Here is a 13,257-nt window from a genome sequence, read left to right on the forward strand (position 1 = left end):
GATGGAAAAACAAAAATTCAAATGGTGCTAAAGGCCTGGAAGTGAAAAGTTGTGTCTTTCTGCTCATTCCCTGCCCCTCAGCCTCCTGTTTTCTCCCCAGAGGAAACCACTGTTATCAGTTTCCTGTGCATCCTTCCAGAAATTACCTATCGTATACATACATGTACACCTTCCCCAACAGCACACACAAATGGGGGAATACAGTACACACTTCACATATCTTGAAGATCAGCCCATGTCAGTACAGATACCCCAGTCTCTTTTTGGCAGACCATAATTCATTTCATTTGCCTTGTAGTAATGGAAATGACAGTGATTTCCAGTTTGGGGCTATCGCAGATGATGGCCAGGTATGGTGGCTTGTGCCTATAATTCCAGCACTTTGGGAGGCTAAGGCAGGAGGATTGCTTGAGCCCAGGAGTTTTTGACCAGTCTGGGCAACATAGTAAGACACTATCTCTCTAAAAAATTTTAAACAATTAGCCAGGCTGGGTGGTACACTCCTGTAGTCTCAGCTATTCGGGAGATTACTTACCCTAAAATAAAATATGAAACTTTATTTTAAAGAATTCCCATCAACTGTAACCTACAGATATGCTGTCATTCGAGCACTGAGATACTCACTGCATCATCATTTGGGTGTTTCGGGTTGGTTGGTTGGTTGTTTTTTGAGACAGGGTCTCCCTCTGTCACCAGGCTGGAGTACAGCAGTGCAATTTTGGCTCACCGCAGCCTCTGCCTCCCGGGCTCAGGCAATCCTCCCACCTCAGCCTCCCTAGGAGCTGGGACTACAGGCACGTGCCACCAAACCCAGATAATTTTTTTTATTTTTAGTAGATACAGGGTCTTGCCACATTGCCCAGGCTGGTCTTGAACTCCTGGGCTCAAGCTATCCTCCTGCCTCAGCCTCCCAAAGTGCTGGGACTACAGCTGTGAGCCACTGCACACAGCTCCTTTGCGAAGTCGAATTCCTAGTCATGGCTCAGCAGCGGCACAGGGATGCCCACCTCTGTTTCTTTCCACCTTGCAACAGCCCCAGAAAAGCAACAAAAGGGACAATATCCTCCAATTAAGAATTCCCCGAAGCTGGCTGAGGCAGAGGACCCCTCGAGCCCAGGAGTTTGAGACCAACCAGGGCAACATAGGGAGACCCTGTCCCCCACCTCAAAATAAACTAAGTTGACTTTTGAAATAGACCCAATTCTTTAAATAAGATCCCAGAATCTTCAGCTAGAAATAAGCTTAGAGATGATTTCCCGTTATTTTAAAAGGAAGAAACTGAGGACCAGAGAGGGGAAGTGACTTGCTCCTGGCCACACAGCCAGTCCGTTCAGGTTTCTGATTTCCAGACAGGACTCCTTTACGGCTTCTCTCTCCACAGCTGCTGAGCTAATGGGCCTGTGTGGCTTGCCCAAGTCTCCCTGGCTCTCACATCTCCCTGTCTGCTCAGTAGTCAGGAAGGAGGTTCGAAAAGAGGGTAAAATGAGACCCCATACCAGGTGAGAGGATACACTGAGAGTGGTTCTTGGGGAGGACACAGGAAGGCACTTAGCTAAAATGATGGTTTGGGCTAAACACTGCATTTCACTTACTCAGGGACTTTGGACAGGTAGTGTTGCAAACCCCTCTAGAGTTCTTTCCTAGACCTGAGCTCATGTGTGTGACACCTTGCCATGGTGAGCAGGAAGCCAGTGATAGCTGTGTTAACAGATGGCCTGAGCCCCAGAGAAACTATGTAAGCGTGGGCGGGGCCAGGGCTGGGAATCCCTGTTGCTTGAGCCAGTCCGCAGGGAGGCCCTCCAGGCTTTTTAGGAATAGCGGAGGATGGGGAAGGGGCTTCCTTAGGAGGTGGTGGGGCCTCAGGAGTCCTGCGTCCTGCCCACCTGCAGGGAGCTCCCCAAGCCTGCCTGACACTGGAGCTCTGAGCAGCTCCTTTTCGGGCCCAGCTCATATTCCTTCCTGGGGGACATGCCCCGGCGGGGTGGTCACTGAAGACCTCCATCTCCTGTTAGAGATGGAAACTGACCGATAGCTTTTAGTGGGGCCCCTGCAGATGCATGTCAGGGCCCCCGCCTGGAAGCAAGAGGTGAATTCTGGGAAGGGATCTGCAGTTCCCTAAACTCACTTCTGTTTGCCTAGGGGTCCTCAGGCTGCTGTCCGCCCTGCCTGAGATCGCTCAGCCTCCAGCCCCACCTCCTTTACCCGGATAACTTTTCTTCACAAACTCAGCCCAGTCATAACCCTCTCTGGGAGATCTTCCCTGAGCCTCTGATCAAAGAGCCTCGGACTCCCAGAACTCCCTGTACTTCCCCTTAGAATTTAGCCCCATATACTGAAATAGTTGGTTTGCGTTTATGTGTGTATGTGTGTTTTTGTGTGTGTGTGTGTGTGTGTGTGTAGTTAAGTTTTGTAAATCTCCTATATGTGTTTTTGTTGTTTTAGAGACAGGGTCTTGCTCAGTCGCCCAGTCTGGAGTGCACTGGTGTGATCTTGGCTCTCTGTAGCCTCGACCTCCCAGGCTCAAGTGATCCTCCCACCTTAGCCCAGCCTCCTTCGTAGCTAGGACTACAGGCTCACACCACCACACCTGGTTCATATTTTAATTTTTTGTAGAGATGGAGGTCTCCCTATGTTGCTCAGGCTGGTATGGAACTCCTGGGCTCAATCTGCCCGCCTCAGCCTCACAAAGTGCTGGGATTACAGGTCTGAGCCACCATGCCCAGACATCCCAGATGTGTTTGAAAAGAACATGTATTCTCCAGCTGTAGGGTGCAGTGTACTATGCAGGGCCCTCATATTAAACTTCTAAATTCTGTTGTTCAAATCTTTTCTAAATTTTATTTTTTGAGACTGAGTCTCACTCTGTCGCCCAGGCTGGAGTACAGTAGCGCAATCTCAGCTAACTGCAACCTCCGCCTCCAGGGTTCAAGCGATTCTCTTGCCTCATCCTCCTGAGTAGCTGGGATTACAGGTGCCCGCTATCACCTCCAGCTAATTTTTGTATTTTTAGTAGAGATGGGGTTTCTCCATGTTGGCCAGGCTGGTCTCGAACTCTTGACCTCAGGTGATCCACCCATCTCAGCCTCCCAAAGTGCTGGGATTACAGGCATGAGCCACCATGCCCACCCTCTTTTTTTCTTACTGATTTTTTGTCATCGTTGTTGTTGGAGGTACTTAGGATTTTATTTTTATTTCTCACATCTCTTCCATCTGGCTGTTTATTGGTATCCTTTAAATTTTCCTTTGTAATAAATCAGGAATAATAAGTAAGTATTCCCTGGGTTTGTGAGTCATTCTAACAAATTATTGCAATTGCCTGATAAGTGCACAGACAAAATCAATTCACTGAGACTGAGGTAGTGCAGTAAACGGAGTTATTACTCAAATCAGTCTCCTGACTTTTTTTGTTGTTGTTGTTGTTGACTTGATCTATAAATTACTGGGAGAGGTGTATTAAAGTCTCCTAAAGTTGGACCTGTCCATTTCTCCTTTTAGTGTTGTCAATTTTTGCATTATAAATTTTGAAGCTATCTTATTAGATGCATATAGGCTTTTGTTATATCTTATCTAATTGTGCCTTTTATCAATGTTTCCTCTATTTCTAATGAGAGCCCAATTCTCACCACCCCCCTGAACTTATTTCATGTACATTTTCCTTTGAAAAATTTAAAGGACTGTTTGGATAAACCACAATTTAACTTTTTGTCTATTATTGGACATTTATTTTTTCTAATTTTTTATTTTTATAAACCACACTGAAGTGAGCATTTTTGTATGCAATTGTTTCTGATGATTTCCTCCTCTGGGTAGATTCCTTGTAGTGGAATTACAAGGTTAGGGTGTATGAACATTTTAAAGACTTTTCTTTTTTTTTGAGACAGAGTCTCGCTCTGTCGCCCAGGCTGGAGTGCAGTGGCCAGATCTCAGCTCACTGCAAGCTCCGCTTCCCAGGTTCACGCCATTCTCCTGCCTCAGCCTCCCGAGTAGCTGGGACTACAGGTGCCCGCCACCTCGCCCGGCTAGTTTTTTGTATTTTTTAGTAGAGACGGGATTTCACCGTGTTAGCCAGGATGGTCTCGATCTCCTGACCTCGTGATCTGCCCGCCTCAGCCTCCCAAAGTGCTGGGATTACAGGCTTGAGCCACCGCACCCGGCAAGACTTTTCATATATGTTGTTCCTTCATGGCTGTTGATGAAATTAGAATTTTTGGTGCCTGTGTCACCCAATTGGCTCCTGTTGAGCTATCTGTTCCCAAAATCCCTCAGTGTTTTTGACGTGGTCTTTTTTTTTTTTTTTTTGGTCCCTCACCCAATATATGTGCACTTGGCAGACATTATGTGTCATTTGGAACTTGCATTATTCCTCTTAAAATTTCATCCGTTAGATTGGGCCCGTCCCTCCAAACTGTCAGTCTCTCCCAGCCTCTGATCAGCAAGAGTGTCAGCCATGATGCAGGGGCCGTGTCTTCTGTAGCTTTGCTCCAGTCAGTTATGGAAATGGTGAGAACAGAACTCCATGGCAAAGCACTGGAAACAAGCCTATGGGGATATCAAGTTCTTTTTCAATGAGGTTAATAGTTAATAGTTTATTAAACATTTACCGTGCATTAGGCACTATATATATGTTAACTCATTTGATTGTTACGACAAACCCCAAAAGTAGACATTATGGTCTCTATTTTAAGATATGGGAATTGAAATTCAGGGAGAGAGGAAGTCTGTCCAACTGGTCACCCTGCTCCTGGGTGAGCAGATCAGGATTCCAACCTCTCAGACTTGGGTTCTGGCTCGGAACCCAAATGGCCAACCCTGCTCTACAGGAATCTACCACCAGGTGGCGGTAGAGCCAACGGGCCCAGGAACAACCTGTCTGAGATCTGAAATTAGCCAATAAACTGCCTTTTTTTTCCTACAAAAAGTAGCACTGACTTTCACTGACAGTAACTAAAACTAGATTATTCAATAAAATAAATATTAACCTAACAGGCACATTCCTCTGGGTAAAACGACAATAAAGTAAGCAGACCTTTGAACTTGGACCTTTCAAGCCTAGATTTCATCAATGTAATTCCTCAGGGGAAAATCTCTTTTTCTAAGTCACTCACACTTGGGCAATTCTCCCTGATTTTCTGCCCATTTTTTGCTGCCTCTGCCCTCTGCACTAGCACACTCCTAGCAGTAATCAAAGCTATAGGAGGACCTTCAACTGGGAAAGCGTACCAGAATTTGAGGCAAGGAATTTAGAGAGTGGGATGTTGGTGGACAGTGATTGACCCCCAGGAGATTCGAATACACCCTTCTAGGGGGCATAGGCAGGCATTCCTGGTTCTGGAGAGAATCTCAGACTCACCGTCTACCCAGGCACCCTTCAATCTCTCCAGCTTGGAAGGAAGGACGGGCCTCTTACTTTTCTTCAATCTCCCAATCACATTTTGAGATTTTTCTGCCCCACTTTAGGAAAAAAAAAAAAAAAAGGTTTTATTTTTTAAACTCTTCCCCTTTCCTTTTTTTAGCGTTCCTGTACAAACACTGGTGCTTCGCTTATCCATTTTCCCCTCTTGCTGGGCAGCATCTTTTTTAAACCATTTGAACATACTTCAAATTGTTTCACCATGTTGTAGGTATTGTATTTCAGTAGAATTGGAATATGAAAAGGCCTTTTTTTTTCCTCTCTTTTTTTGAGACAGGGTCTCACTCTGTCACCCAGGCTAGGGTGTGGTGGCAGGATCATAGCTCACTGCAGCCTCCACCTCCTGGGCTCAAGTCATCCTTCCACCTCAGCTTCCCGAGTAGCTGGGACTACAGGCAGGCACCACCACACCTGGCTAGTTTTGTTTATGTTTTTGTAGAGGTGGGATTTCACTATATTGCCCAGGCTGGTCTTGAATTCAAGCTGGCCTCTTCCTTCGGCCTCCCAAAGCGCTGGGATTACAGATGTGAGCCACCATGCCCAGCAATGTAAAAGGACTTTTAAAACATCCTACCTTGTTTTGGTTCTGCCTGGATGGACCAGTGTTTCACTCCAGCCCTCCCCCAGCAGTGTCCCAGGCACGAGTCGACTGCCTGCCAGTGCCCTGTCCTCACACTGAAGGGAGGGTCCCTCTGCACTATGCACAAAGGTGAGCTCCTGACTGGCACCAGAGTTAGGGACCTCCAGATGGGGCTGGTCCTGGAAGAGTAGACAGGAGTGAGGCTCTAGGCTGCGAATCAGGGGACTCTGAAGTCACAGTCAGGCCTGGTTGGACTCCTGGCTCCACCTCTTACAAGTTACATGACTTGTCAGTTACTTACCTTTGCTGAGCCTCAGATTCTTCAGGGCAAAGTGTTGATAGCACCTGCTTTGCAGATATATTATATTAGATACAATTGGCCAGGTGCGGTGACTCACACTTGTAATCCCAGCACTTTGGGAAGCCGAGGCAGGCGGATCACTTGAGGTCAGGAGTTTGAGACCAGCCTGGCCAATATGGTGAAACCCCATCTCTACTAAAAATACAAAAAATTAGCTGGGTGTGGTGGCGCATGCCAGTAGTCCCAGCTACTCTGGAGGCTGAGGCGGGAGAATCACTTGAACCCGGGAAGTGGAGGTTGCAGTGTGCTAGAATTGTGTCACTGCACTCCAGCCTGGGTGACAGAGCAAGATCCTGTCTTAAAAAGAAAAGAAAAAGAAAAAAGAAAGAAATGTTATATTAGATACAGTAATGACAATAATGCATGTCAAGTGTGCCTGGTAGGTATGTGCTGGGTAAATAGCGTTGGCTATTGTTCAGTTGAGTAAGGGATCTGGGACATCTCACAGAATCATGGAATGTTGTTGCTTGCTGGTGGTTCCATAAGATCATAGGCTAGTTCTCTTAAATAACCAAATGTCTTGCTTTACCCACGTGAATGAAAACAACAAATTCTTTTTTAAGGTCTAGAGAAGTGACTCCGTGTTCCCAACACACTAATTATTTAAAATGTCCTTTTTACAAGGAGTGGTCTCTATTAAAAAAAAAATCCTCCCTGGAACTCCTCCCATAGCCAATCTAGGGACCCCGGGTGCTTCCTAGTCATGGTTACTTCACCTCCCTGAGAAGAAACAAAGAGGCCTAAAAGGCCACTCTTTGTCATGGCTGCGGCCAACAAGCGGTTGGCCAATAGTGAACCATGGCCACTTGGGAACTGTCTTGAGGGCAGGGACCTTGTCTCTGCAGGAAGCTTCCAGGCTACTGAGGCCTGCCTCTCATGCCACAGTGGTTTCTTGGGGCTCAAAATGGGTACAAGGACTCCTCTGCACGGTTATATTTAGCCTAGATCTAGCCTGGGCTCCGTGGTCACAGAGTTTTGGAGACTGAGCTCTTTGAACTCAGGCACACACTGTGGGTCACAAGCCAGGCTCCGGCCAGCTTGGGCCAGTTCTCCCCATGATTCAGGAGAAGGAACTCCAAGAACTCTCCCCATGATTCAGGAGAAGGAGCTCCAAGAACTGTTGGCATCGCCTTGAAGTGAGAGGCTGTCCCTCACCACAGTTGCCAGCAAAAACTAAAATGGCAACTCAGTGATGCCGCAAGTCTCCCTTCTAACTAACCAGGACCAGCTCACCCCAGTCCAGAGCTGCTTCCTGCCCTCCCAGCACTTCCAATTTCAATTCCCAAAGCCCCAGAGCAGGTCCTTCCTCTCCTGTCCCAAGGGCTGTCTCATTTCCTGTCCTGATTCCTCTTCCCAGAGGGCCTCCCATTTGCTGAGGAGAAACCACCCTCCTGTTACCCTCATAGGTATTTAGATGAGAAAACTGAAGCCTGAGAGAAGAAAGGTAACTTTGCCAAATGCATGCATCTGGTTAGCAGGTGAAACCACATGTCCTGACACCCACTTTAGAGCACTTTCCCCCACCATAGTGGGCCCAGATTTAAATAGGAACACTGGGAGAAGAGGCAGGGGTCAGGGGTCAGGGGTCAGACAGGTGGGTAAATCAGGGTGCTGAGGAGAGTGGTTCTGGCAGCTGAGTGAGTCTGCAATTGGTAACGGGCGGAAATGAGTGAGAGCCGATGCCCGCGGGATGCTGGGTTTTCATTTTAGAAGGAACTTCCCTTATGAGCTGTGCAATTAGGTGCTCAATGAATCAGAAATACTTCTTTGAGGATTACAAGGAAATACCCAGTGCTGGCCCATGGGCTGTAGGGCTGTTTAAAAACGAAAACCAAAACCATGAAGTGTGGGGGCTGTGAATTTCACTCATTTGCATGTGAGCTGCCATTAGTTTGTAGATTCTCTTTTAGAGCACTAACTAGGTGCACATAAAATTAAATTAACTAATTAACGCAAATGTCTGCAACTGCTCTCAGGATGATCACTCACGGAGGGAGCACCCCTAGCAACTTTTAGACCAGGTTCTCCTTTTCCCAGACAGCTGTGTAAATGTGGGGCTACAAAAAGCACAAAGACCAACATGAACTCAACAACACCATCCCAGAAGCCCCCATGCAGATGGTGCGGCCAACAGAGGGATCAGAAGCCAGAGACCCTATCAGTGATGACCTTGCTAAGGCCTGACCCCTCCCTGCTGGAAAATCTTAGACCCAATAAGGAAGGAGTATACTCCTTCCTTATTGGAACGGGGAGCAGCGTAGAATACCTGCATCAAGATGCTTGGGTGCAGGTGAGCAATGAGGGAATTTACTACGACTTGGAGTGTCTCGGGGTTGCAGGGTCAGGCAATCCAGCTGCTCAGAGCATTTCATCCTAGACTCTAACGGAAGAAATCTAGAGAAGGGAGCTGTTGCTTGAGGTGCCAGCTCCTTCCACCTTCAGGCGGTGAATCTCCAAGTGTGGCACTTCAAGTGTGGTACCGGGCCTGCAGAATCTGCTCCACCTGGGATCTTGTTAGAAAGGTAAATGCTCAGCCACAACCAGACCTGCTGACTCAGAAACGGGGTGGGGCCCACCGCCCTGTGTTTTAACAAGCACTCCAGGTGATTTGGATGCAGGCTGCAGTTTGAGAATCTCTGCCCTAAGGCATCCTGGGGCTGTAGTATTAATAATAATAGTTTTGTGGCTAAGGGTGTGGACTTTCTGCAGACAGATCTGTAATCCCAATACTGGCTTCGCTTTGGGCGGGTCTTGGGTGAGACCAAGGGTGCAGACTGGAAGGAGGCCCATGTTCTCTGGGTCACACAGACAGACGGGCACCCGACAGCGAGGGCCTCACCTGTCTCATCCCAGTCCCAGCCCTGTCTTCCCACTGGAGAGGTGTGTGACCTTGGAGCCTACAGAACTAAGGTCTGGTTCTGTTGGTCTGCGGGTGGGGCCTAGGAATGTGCTTTTTTTTTTCCCCCGAGACCGAGTCTCGCTCAGTCACCCAGGCTGGAGTGCAGTGGCAAGATCTGAGCTCACTGCAAGCTCCGCCTCCCAGGTTCACGCCAATTCTCCTGCCTCAGCCTCCCAAGTAGCTGGGACTACAGGCGCCCGCCACCACGCCCGGCTAATTTTTTGTATTTTTAGTAGAGATGGGATTTCACCGTGTTAGCCAGGATGGTCTCGATCTCCTGACCTCGTGATCCGCCCGCCTAGGCCTCCCAAAGTGCTGGGATTACAGGCGTGAGCCACCGCGCCCGGCCGGAATGTGCATTTGAAGAGCTCCCCAGTTATTCTGATGGTCAGCCAACCTTGGAAATTGCTGAGTTAACCTCTCTGAACCTCAGTTTTCTAACTTGTAAAAAGGGGTAGCTTGTAAAAAAGGGTATCTGTAGAGCCCTAATTAGGGGAAAGGAGTCAGGCTGGTGGGATCAGGGGAGAGCAAAAAGAAAAAGCAGGTAAGCTATGAGTCTGCCTTTCTTCATGGTCCAGGACACATAGTCCTCCTGTGCAGATAACTCACAATCTTGCTGCACCCAACTGTCACCAGACACCTGCAGGTTAGCTCACTGCAACATTGGTGTTATCAGCACTGCACAGCCCTGTTCAGCACACAGCACAAGCACCATCCTATAAGTCTCCAGCAAGCCTTTATCTCCTTGTAGTCAGCTCCTCACTTGCTAACTTGCTCATTGCTTTCTTGCAACTTATTTTCATACTTTCTCTAATAAATCTGCCTTTCTTTACCTACAACTGACTTGGTAAATTCTTCTTACTGCCCGTACCCCCAGCCCCAGTAGTCACTGATCTGTGACAGTATCAACCCCCTGGGAGTTGTTTTGGGGTTAAATAAAATAGTGAATGTACAGCATTTAGCATCATTCCACAGTGAATGCAAGGGAGCAATAACCAGAGGGCTGGGAGAGGTTCCCAAACACTGGTGGGATCTCACCGCCAGCTAGTATCTGGGTTGTTGATACCATCACGAGAAGAAATTCAAGGATGAGTCAGAAAATAGTGAAAATACAGAGATATATTGCAAAGTGAAGGCACACAAGAAAGGGGAGTGTGGGCAGACTCAAAAGGGTCACACTAGGAGGTTTGGGGTTTCTACCTTTATGGGTTTCTTTAACAAAGGGTGGAATATTCATGAAAATTCCTGGAAAAAGGTGGAGATTTCTTGGAACTATGGTGCTACCCATTTTTATACTAAATACGGGTGTTCCGGGAACAGTCATGGCACTAGTGGGTGTCTGATTTGTATGTTAATGAGCAGATGAGGTTCTAGGAGAAATCTAGGTCAAATCCAGTGCCATGTTGGGTCCAGTCAGTCTTAGCCAGCTGGTTTTCAGTGTTTTATCAGTTTCTAGCTTCTGCAGCTATTTCAACAGTTTCCTTTTGGTTAGTCATGTGAAATTGCTGCCTGACATTTTCTCTTCTCCTAGGACCACCCCGTATTATAACTTTCTCAGGAGGAACTCCCTGGGTTGTAGTGTGGGACTGCCAAAAGGGCCTGGGTTCATCCCAGCATTTTTGTGATCTTGATCCACCTTAGCCTTTCAGCCTGTGGGCAAGGAGGTGTGAGGGGTTGGCAACCCTTTTTTTACTGGGAATCTCGTTTCAGATTCCTATGGTAGGCCGTGGGATGGTCTGAGGCCTCTCCAGAAGAGGAGCTTGAAGTTGTCTGACCTATTGCCATTCTGCAGAGGCCTGGGGATACAGTGCAGGCTGTCCACTGAGGCCAGGCAGGAAAGTCAGTGTTGCTGTTGACTCGAAACATGAGTCAAAATGAAAGGAGAGAGAGCAAACATTTGTGGAATACAGCTCAGCACAGATTCACTCATGCTCTTCATTTCATTGAACTCTCCTAACTATCTGTGAAGTAGGTATAATTATTTATTATCATCCTCCACATTTTACAGATGAAGACACTGAGGTCAGAGTGGTCCACCTGCTCCAAAGCCAGGTTCTTTGCCTTACACTGGTGGTGTTCAAATCGCGTTCTGCAGAACCAAAGGCATTTACATCATTGTAGGGCTCACTATGGAAGGCAGGAAAGAGGCCCCAGGTCTCTTCAACTAGGGCATAGCCTCTAGCTAGTTTAAGCCTTCAAATAAAATTCTGCCAGGATTTTTCAGTATTGAAAAAAATTTGAAAAATTATTGCTCCGTGCAATACGTCTTCTGCCTGATGTCTAGCCAATCCTGGACTCAGTGTCATGGGATCTGAACATAAGGTTCTTGGGGCTTCAGATTTAACTGAGGACTAATGTGAAAGATATGACATTTAAGTGATTGTGAAACAGAGTTCCCATACATCCTACTTTTTTAAAAAAAATAAACAGAGATGAGATCTCGCTATGTTGCCCAGTCTGGTCTAAAACTCCTGGGCTCAAGTGATCCTCCCGCCTTGACGTCCCAAAGTGCTGGGATTACAGGCATGAGCCACCATGCCCAGCCAATACACCTTAAATTTTAAAAAGAAAATTTAAAGAACCAGTTCTACATCTTTTGTAGTTTTCAGGCAGATCAGGGATATAAAAAGGCAGTAGTTTGTGAAGAGGGAGAATGCCTTGCAAAGAGATTTCCTTGGAGAGATCTGTGGCCATACTGAATCCCCCATTCCCCCTAGTGGGAAGGAAGGGAGGTGCTATCTACTGTGCCTAAAACCTAGTGGGAAAGGCTTCCATGTGTCAACTGAAGAATGGAGGTTCATAAATTTGGAAAGGAGAATTTCATTTCTCATAAAGTGTTGCAGCCTGCAGGGTGGACATGTTGAGAGGCTGGGAAATGTAGCCTCCAACCAGAAGCTGGAAACACACTTTGAGGGTGGGAACAATAAGACAGGGATTTATGCTGACCAAGGTGGCTAAATCTACATATTCAATAAGCTATAGGAGGAATCATGAATATTTATGAAAGGAGAAATGTATGCATATTCAATTGAGCTTCATGCCCCCTCATGCATCCCTTGTACAAAAAATGGCAGACTTAGCATGACCTGAGGTGGAGTTTATGGTGCTCTGATATGAAAAGGTGAAGCAGAGGACACAAAAACCCTCTGTGCATGTCCTCTGTAGACTGGCCAGGTTGGGGGTCCCTTATTAAGCAGAAAAGGAGGGGCAGTGTCGGGCGGTTGAGCCTTTTTTTTTCTTTCCTCTAGAAAAACCAGAAAAGAATTGATGGAATCTTTTGAAAGGGCTGGCTTCCGTTTAGCCCTTAGGGAAGAAAGCCAATACGCGGTTAGTGGGGAAGGGGGTATAACAAGGCGTGTTCAACCTCCCATCCTGCCAGGGCAGGGAACTCAAATTCCAAAGTTTCTCTGGGGTTCCCTTGGCCAAGAGATGGTTCATTCAGTTGGTGGGGCTTGGAATTTTATTTCTCATATGGGGCGACTTGCGGAGCTTACCAAGTGTTTCAGTTACCTGTTGCTGCAAAAACAAACACACATACACACACACACACACACACACAACTACAAAAATTAGTACCTTAAAACAATAATTATTGGCCAGGTGCAGTGGCTCACACCTGTAATCCCGGCACTTTGGGAGGCCGAGGCAGCAGGAGGATCACCTGAGGTCAAGAGTTTGAGACCAGCCTGACCAACATGGTGAAACCCCATCTCTACTAAAGATACAAAAATTATCCAGGCGTGGTGGCAGGCACCTGTAGTCCCAGCTACTTGGGAGGCTGAGACACAAGAATCGCTTGAACCCAGGAGGCAAAGGTTGCAGTGAGCCGAGATTACACCATTGCACTGCAGCCTGGGCAACAGAGGGAGACTCCATCTCAAAAAAAGAAAAAAAGAAAAAGAAAAAAAAAAAATTACTGATTTGCTCACAATTTTACAACTGGGTTCAGTGGGGACAATTTGTCTCTGCTCCACATGGTGTGGGCTCCACAACGGCTCCCTCACATT

Source organism: Mandrillus leucophaeus, unplaced genomic scaffold (assembly GCF_000951045.1).
Source record: "Mandrillus leucophaeus isolate KB7577 unplaced genomic scaffold, Mleu.le_1.0 Scaffold123, whole genome shotgun sequence".
NCBI lineage: Eukaryota > Metazoa > Chordata > Mammalia > Primates > Cercopithecidae > Mandrillus > Mandrillus leucophaeus.